At 35.6% G+C, this 8,070-nt stretch overlaps 1 pseudogene; it reads left to right on the top strand.

The window, feature by feature from the left end:
• The first annotated feature begins 1,810 nt into the window (after nucleotides 1–1,810).
• LOC127969569 (pyroglutamylated RF-amide peptide receptor-like) lies at nucleotides 1,811–7,838 on the top strand (annotated as a pseudogene).
• The last annotated feature ends 232 nt before the right edge of the window (nucleotides 7,839–8,070 follow it).

Consider the following 8,070-nt stretch of genomic DNA (forward strand, 5'->3'; position numbering starts at 1 on the left):
TACTAGAATATATACTGTGCAAAAAAAAGTGTTTATCTAATAGTTTATAGATTAATAGACTAAATAAAGATACATTTACTTAGGAAAAAAATAGAAAGGACAAATATCTGCCAACGAGCTCAGAGAAATCAACTTAATTCAAAGAAGAAAAAAAACACATTTTCATTCCCCATTGACATATATTGGCTCTTGTTTTAAGCATAAATGCAACTATTAAAAACACTGATTACTGTCATTTTAAAAATCCTTCATCACTTGAATTAAGATTATAATAATTGAATTTAAAAGCACAGACACCACAAAACCAGACTAACTTTGAGATCATTCTGAGGTTAGATTTAGTTTAGTAGCTGTGAAACTGATACGAAGCTATGGTTCATCTTAAAAAAAGAAAAAAGAAAAAAGAAAAAAGAAAAAAGAAAAAAAAAAAGAAATAGAACAGCTATTCTATGTGTCCTGAAACACTGGTGTCTGATATTTTAGAGCAGTCACTACAATCTAGGAAATAAATAATTAAATCTGTATATGGGTGTGAGAAAATATAACAATAAAAAAATAATAATAAATAAATAAATAAATAAATTGGATACAGCCCAGTTTGTAATAGTCAACATTTTCATAAGTAGTTGTAATTTAATTACGTATTTTTTCCCAGCAACTATAACTGAATACAATTACCGTATTTTCTGGACTATAAGTCGCACTTTTTTCCTAGCTTGGCTGTTCCTGCGACTTATAGTCAGGTGCGACTAAATTATTAAAATTAATTTAACATGAACCAAGAGAAATTAATCAAGAGAAATCATTACCGTCTCCAGCCGCCAGAGGGCGCTCTATGCTGCTCAATTCTCCTGTAGTCTACACTGAAAACACATAGCGCCCTCTCGTGGCTGTAGACGGTAATGTTTTCTCTTGGTTCTAAATAAATGCGACTTATAGTCCAGTGCAAATTATATATGTTTTTTTTCCTCATCATGAGGTATTTTTGGACTGATGCGAATTATACTTAGGTACGACTTATAGTCCGAAAAATACGGTACATTTATTTGGGTAACACTTTATTTTAAGATGTCCTTGTTACACATACATGCAAGTTACCTTAAACCTTAATTAATATTACTTAATAGTACTTAAATGTATAATTACACTGTAACAAGAACCCCTTCAAATAAAGTGTATCCGGCTTTGGTATGTGATTAAATTACATAATTTAGTTACATGTAACAACTATCTGCTTCCAAACACTGTGGTAGTAACATCACGTAAAACACGCGAAATAAATAAAAATGCCTTACGAAAATTAACCATTTTTTTACTGTAGGTTTTTTTTTTTTTGCGTATTGATTACCATTTGTATAACCACAGCTTTACAAAAAATAAAATGAAAAAAGTTGCTCAACAGTGATGCCATATAAGAACCTTTTGTGTCTAACTGGTTCCTTTAAGAACATTTAACGTCTGAAGTACATTTCTGTTTCACCAAATATTTTTTATTTTTTTATTTTTTTTGTGGCGAAAGAAGGATCTTCATGTTATAAAAAGATAAGAAAGAGATGGTTCTTTGACTGAATGCTTCTTTGTGGCATCACCGTGAAAAACCCTTTTGAAGCAGCTTTATGTTAAACTACTACAGTTAATGAAGCAAAACCATCGGTTTTTGGTTTTATTTGTAGTAAAATCGTGGTTAATTTTCGTAAGGGATAACTTAATTAAGTGGAAATCAAATCTTTAAGCAACATTACAAGGTTGGCCAAAGAAAGGAAAAAAAAGTAGTCTATTCAGAGACAGTAGCGCGCGCGCGTGACGCGTGTGAGCAGCAGAACAGTTCACGAGACCTCCGCGGATCACTGCATTTACACTTTTCCCGTTTCTCCGAGATCAGCAGAAGCTGGAACCCGACATGTCTTCTTCTACAGAGATGACGGCCACCGCGAAGATCACTCCGGAGGTTCTCCACGAACTCCTGCAGTACTACAACCTCTCGCGACAGGAATTCATCCACACCTACAACATCCAGCCTCTGGTCTACATCCCAGAACTCCCTGCCGGAGCCAAAGCCACGTTCGTCGTGATGTACGTGCTTATCTTCGCTCTGGCTCTGGTCGGGAACAGTCTGGTGGTGTGTATGGTGCTCCGGAAGCGCGCGATGCGCACCGCCACCAACATCTTCATCTGCTCTCTGGCGGTCAGCGACCTGCTCATCACCTTCTTCTGCATCCCGTTCACACTGCTGCAGAACATCTCGTCTGAGTGGCTGGGAGGTCAGAGTCTCTTTAACTAGTCGTTAACAAACTAAATATGATAGGTCTGCTGTCCTGTAATGACATGCTACAGTATTCTTCACCTCATTCAAACATATGCACAATTCAGTTATGCATTAAATGCACGAGCTCATATGATTTAGAATGCATCATGTAAAATCTGCAGGATTGGATGAGGATGCGCATTTTACTCCAAACAATAATACAGATGTTATTTGTGAATTGCACATAAATCAAACGCAATTTTTTGACTCTTTACCTAAAACATGAATTATTTCTGATTTTAACATGCTAAACTGTAACTATGTTTCACACTCAGTGTAAAGTCCTATATATATACACACAACAAAATTACTAAAACATGAACTAAAATCAAACCAAAAATCTAAAAACTACAAATATTATACATTTTCATAAAATGAAATGGAATACTTGAGTCCACTTGACCGATTAACAGCATTCATGATAAACATATTTCCTAAACAAAGAGCTCATTTTAATAAACGACTATCCCTAATTGAATGATAAATAGGAGCTGTGTGTAGTATGAGTTGAGCACTGCTGTGAAGTGTGCTTGGTGTGTTCACGCTGTGTGTATCTTGTGTGTTTGTGCATGCAGGGGTTCTGGTGTGTAAGACCGTTCCTTTTGTGCAGACCACAGCCATCGTCACCGGGATCCTCACCATGACCTGCATCGCTGTGGAGAGATACCAGGGCATCGTCCATCCGCTCAAGATGAAGAGGCAGTACACTCCCAAACGAGCTTACAGGATGCTAGGTGAGGAAAGCAAGCAGAAACAAACCTGCAGAAAAACAAGTCCACATGAAATCAGGCTTGACTCCTAATGCACGCTCCTGGTAAAGTGAGCTAAAGTAACTCCCATCATGCACTGCAGCGTATTGAGATTACTAAAGGATGGAGAACATGTCATTAAATCCTCCGAATGGTGTGACCTCTAAAGGTGTTCTTTTTAGAGACCTGTGGACTGAGACAGAGGATTTTCTTTAAATTCAAAAAAAAAAAAAAGTTTTTAAAATATTCTTTATATATTACGACAGTTTCTCAGTGACCTTAATCCCAGAATTTCCCCCCATGCATTTTATCTCAGGGAATTTTTTAAAAAGTTTTTGTTAAAGCATTAAAAAAAAACAAGCAGCTATGAAGTCAACCACAACGAAAATTAGACAAAAGTACAAAACTTTGAAATATTTTAGTGAGAGAAAAAATTACAATACCCATGAAGCATTGCAAATGAAATATATATATAGTGCTTTCAAATGATTATTTGTATAAAGGTTTTTGTTTGCATAACGTGTGTGCGTTCTGTGTATATTTATAATGTATATATAAATACACGCATACAGTATATATTTTGAAACATTTTTCTGAAAATATATGCACGCATGTGTATTTATATATAAATAATAAATATTCACAGTGCACATACATAGACTGTATAATGTAAACAAAAACTTTTATTTTGGATGCAATGAATTTAATACATATATTTATAGATATATAAATGAAGGGCATTTGCATGTGTAAATATGAAGTGCTCACCTGAGAGGTTTTGTCTGGATGTCCTCTGATAGGTTCATGCATCATTCCCAGCACAGGCTCATGGGACAGAACCCAGCAATCATCTGATTTATTTCTATACATCTCTACAGGGCTGGTGTGGATCGCTGCTGTCGTGGTCGGATCACCAATGCTGTTCGTGCAACAGCTCGAGGTGAGCCACATCACAAAATAAACGGAGAACAGCATTACAGTCACAGATAGTATTTAATAAAAGCGCAAGGTTGATTGCTTCGCCATAGCTTGACCGTCAGCAGATCAAAGACACTGATCATTGATCAATCATTGTTTTATCAGAGTTCACCAAACGAGTCATTACTCACCCTGCTGGACGCTGATATGAACACTTCTAAAGAAATCTACGCTGATTTTTTTGGAAAGCTACAAAAATCTTTCGTATCATATCAATAATCCCAGAATAGTGTTGCAAATGGACGATTGCTAAAAATGTGCTCAAACTCAGGTCTATCAAAGATCAGGATGAGTTTGTGTCATCATCAGGTTTGGAGAAATGTAGCATTGCATCAGTGTCTCATCAGCAGATGCTCTGCAGTGAATGGGTGCCGTCAGAACGAGAGTCCAAACAGCTATTAAAAACATCACAATAAGCACTCCAGTCCATTATTGCATTGTACTATTGCTTCAAACGTGGTTTGCAATCACATTAAAGGTGCTATAATCAATATCAGTCGTTTTGCAACTTCCACCAAACTCTCTCTTTCAACACAAAAATACCTAGACATCTACAAAGCATGACTGAAAGAGAGCATGACTTTATTTAGAAGACACACATTTCAGCAGTTCCTGAACAGAACATTTTATACATGCAACTCTTAAATAGTTTACAGCAGCTTTAAACTCATGCATGCTCCATGTGAATCCCAGTTGGTTGACTCTCTACTCTGTGTTCTTCAGGTAAAGTATGACTTCCTGTACGATCATCATCACGTGTGCTGTCAGGAGCGCTGGCATTCGCTGCTGCAGCGTCAGGTTTACACCACCTTCATCATGGTGGCGCTGTTCCTGCTGCCGCTGGCCGCCATGCTCTTCCTCTACAGCCGCATCGGGATCGAGCTCTGGATCCGGAAACGTGTGGGAGACTCTTCCGTCCTCAGCACCATGAACCACAGAGAGATCAACAAGATCTCCAGGCAAGTGTCCGAACAAACAGAGACCTTGTTTTACAACAAGCAATTTCACAAGCATTTTCAGCTTTTCCATTTTACCATTTCATTTCCAAATCAAACAGGTAAATAAAATGCAAATAACTTTTTTCACCTTTCATTTATAGCTTTCTGAGGAAACGTTTTTCACATTTTACTCAACATGTTTCCATACATTCAAATTCTGGTGATCAAAATCAGGCTTATTTGCGGAATAATATGGAATATAACTACTTTTTAAGACATTAAATGCAGTATTGTTTCATAAATAGACTAAATAGCTCACTAAACTAAATTAAATAATAATTAAACAAGCTAAACAAACTAAAGTTAAAATGCATTACAATATTTGTTGATTCTTGGATTATTAAATTGTAAATTTTTGGGGGAAAAACTCTTAATTGCAAGTTTTCTGATATAAAATGACATTTGAGGCACCCCCCCCCCCCCTCCAAAAAAAAAAAAGAAAAAAAAGAAAAAATAAAATAAATAAATATATATATATATATATATATATATATATATATATATATTTTTTTTTTTTTTTTTTTTTTGCTTGTTTCTAGGAATTCACAATATTTAATTTTTTTATTTAAATACATATATGGCAATACTGTAAAAAAAAATACACTATGCATTATGAGATTTTTTGTTGCATCTGTAATTGGTTTTCATGCATTATACTGTTTAAAGCTGTAACAGTGAATAGATGAGTATTATATTGTTTTTCATGAGATCATGCAATGCATTAAAAGGTGCATCACAATGCATAATAAAGACATTCAAAATACTAATGCATTATATATAAAGGCTGCAAATAAATATCTAATTCAGATGACATAAGCAAAATGCATCGTATAAATGAGTTGTTCTATTAATAAACTGTAATAAAATGACCTTCACAGCTGTACTCTGTTGTTGTTCAAACAGGAAGAAGAAACGTGCTGTAAAAATGATGATCACGATCGTCCTGCTGTTCACCGTCTGCTGGGCTCCGTTTCATATCGTGCACATGCTGTTTGAGTACAGTAAGTGTGTTTACTCCTGTAACTGGTGTCACATGATGTGTGAGGACATGGGGCTTGAACAGAAATGATCACTGAAATGTAGCAAGGCACATTATTCTCCGTGGCAGCTGCAGCAACAAGCAAGTCTTAATGTAGGGCTGTACATTTTTTTAAATATGTATTTAGTAATTTTTCTAATATACATTTTTTATAAAAAAAAAAAATCTGGTTTGTAGGGCTTGTGCAATTTTATTAATATATCAAAAAAATATATATTGCAGCTAATAAAACCTAATATTAATTTGTTTACTAACAACAATAACAATGATTATTATTAATAATTATTATTTAGATTTTGCGATAAATGTATGTATTAAGCAATGCACAATTTGGCCAAAATGTTGTGATTATGTATCATTATGGTTATTAAGCACAAAAGGCCTCTAACACTATAATATGCTAATAAAAAACAACTTGCTTTGTGTATGCATCTCTTTGGATAAAAGCATCTGCTAAATGACTAAATGTAATAAAACAAAATTTTTGCAATGGTAATAATTATGTAGTACTGCACAATTTGGACACAAAGTAATAATAACAATAACAATAATGATTAATAACACTGCTTATTCTAATTATTTAGTAGCATTATACTACAAATTATACCATGACTATACCACCAATATAAATTATTATAATATTTAACTGTAACAAACATATCTAAATAATATCTAAATACCGGTTATGATTGACTATTATTATTCTCAAATTGAGAATGAAACCGATTAAATAACCTTCGTTTGGTGATTAACTGTTAATATGAGCTGTCCAATAAAGAAATAAGCCCAAAGAAGTCAGTGAGTTTATAACAGTTTAGGGACGTTGTTAGGTCTGTTATAAATTCACTGTAAACCACGGCTTTATGAGGCTTACTGCTGTTATAAAGCGGTTATTCCATATACGTAGCAAGGTTTCACAGAATAAAACCGAGCAAATAAAGTGTAATGATATTAATAAAAACAGTATTCTTCCACCAAACAATGTAGCTCCTCACAAACAGTTGTGATTGTAACAAAGTGGTTGCCGAGCAACACACAAACATAAACAAAGGTGAATGTTACTTTGTAGAGTCATTTACAACAGCTTTGAACTCAGCTCAGCCAATCAGAATCAAGGACCGGAACAATCCAATTTATAATAAGAATGTATCAAGATCTGTCTGTTATTGATTCAGACGAGCTGGAGAAGAACTACGACGAGGTCACGGTGAACATGATCATCGCTGTGGTGCAGGCCATCGGCTTCTCTAACTCCTTCAACAACCCCATCGTCTACGCCTTCATGAACGAGAACTTCAAGAAGAACTGCGTGGCCACTGTTTCGGTGTACCTGCGGCGTCCCGTGCAGCGTCCCGAACACAGCGTGCACTTCTCCAAACAGCTCAAAACAGAAGCCTTCAGCAGGAACCAGGCCGGCCCACAGCAGAACCCAGCGCTGATGTCTTCACAGGGAGACCTGGAGATATCCACGGCGTTCACCGAGCAGAACGTCAAAACCACATCCTCTCAGCTTCCCTCCAGCAGCTCCTGCCTCAAATAAACTCAGCACAGGAAGAGGAGGACTTGATTGTGATCTCAGCTAAAGCAGCCTCTGGATCTTCAGCACTGCTGTCGGATGAGTTCAGGATAACAGATGCATGATGGGAGATGTGCTGGAGGACCATGAGCAGCACAGTGGACACACAACAGACTGACCTCATCATTCTGTCATTGTTTACTCTGCCGTGTCATTTCAAACACAGATGCTGTGGTTTTTATGAGGAACACAAAATCTGACGCTCCATAAAACAACTAAAGCAAGCAGAGCCTAAAGGAACATGGAGATGCAAAAAAAAAAAAAAAAAACATGGAAGGAAAAATTGTATTTCTTTGCTTTCTCTGAGGGACATAAAAGTGTTATTTTAGATTTTTAAAAACATATTCAATATTTTTTTATTAAATTTGTATTTACTTAATTCTAATTATTAAACATTAAAGCTATAAAACGGAACAATATATATC

Source organism: Carassius gibelio, chromosome B12 (assembly GCF_023724105.1).
Source record: "Carassius gibelio isolate Cgi1373 ecotype wild population from Czech Republic chromosome B12, carGib1.2-hapl.c, whole genome shotgun sequence".
Taxonomy (NCBI): Eukaryota; Metazoa; Chordata; class Actinopteri; order Cypriniformes; family Cyprinidae; genus Carassius; species Carassius gibelio.